The sequence below is a fragment of the Sinocyclocheilus rhinocerous genome, unplaced genomic scaffold, assembly GCF_001515625.1.
Source record: "Sinocyclocheilus rhinocerous isolate Xijiao unplaced genomic scaffold, SAMN03320098_v1.1 scaffold486, whole genome shotgun sequence".
Lineage (NCBI taxonomy): Eukaryota > Metazoa > Chordata > Actinopteri > Cypriniformes > Cyprinidae > Sinocyclocheilus > Sinocyclocheilus rhinocerous.
In genome coordinates, this window is record NW_015661373.1 from 492,657 (window position 1) to 492,971 (window position 315).

The 315-nt window shown below is 49.2% G+C and overlaps 1 protein-coding gene across 1 annotated transcript in view; it reads right to left on the minus strand.

Annotated features, from left to right (window-relative positions):
* LOC107726287 (ubiquitin carboxyl-terminal hydrolase 20) overlaps positions 1–315 on the minus strand; it is a 32,506-nt gene that overhangs the window by 4,697 nt on the left and 27,494 nt on the right. The window lies entirely within an intron of this gene.

The following is a 315-nucleotide window of genomic DNA, read 5'->3' on the forward strand; positions in this document are numbered from 1 at the left end:
TTGTTTCTAGTTCATCTAAAATAAAATATGCTATATAAATAAATATTCTCCGTGAGAGCAGAGCCCAAAGCTCTTGGCCAGTGTGGCCAGTGGTGGAGTTTGAACCTCTGCTTCATGATATAAACGCGAATCACCCGCGAGCTCTCCCGCGAGTCCCGCGAGCGCAAGGCAAATATTTTACTCTATCGCTTTGTTTTAAGCAACGGGAGCGTCCCGGGGCTCGAAATTCGCAGGGTAGGAGGGGGTAGTGATGCTGGGTGCAACTAAAAAGGTGCCATTAGGTGCGTTCGACTTGAAGCACGGCTACAGACCGCA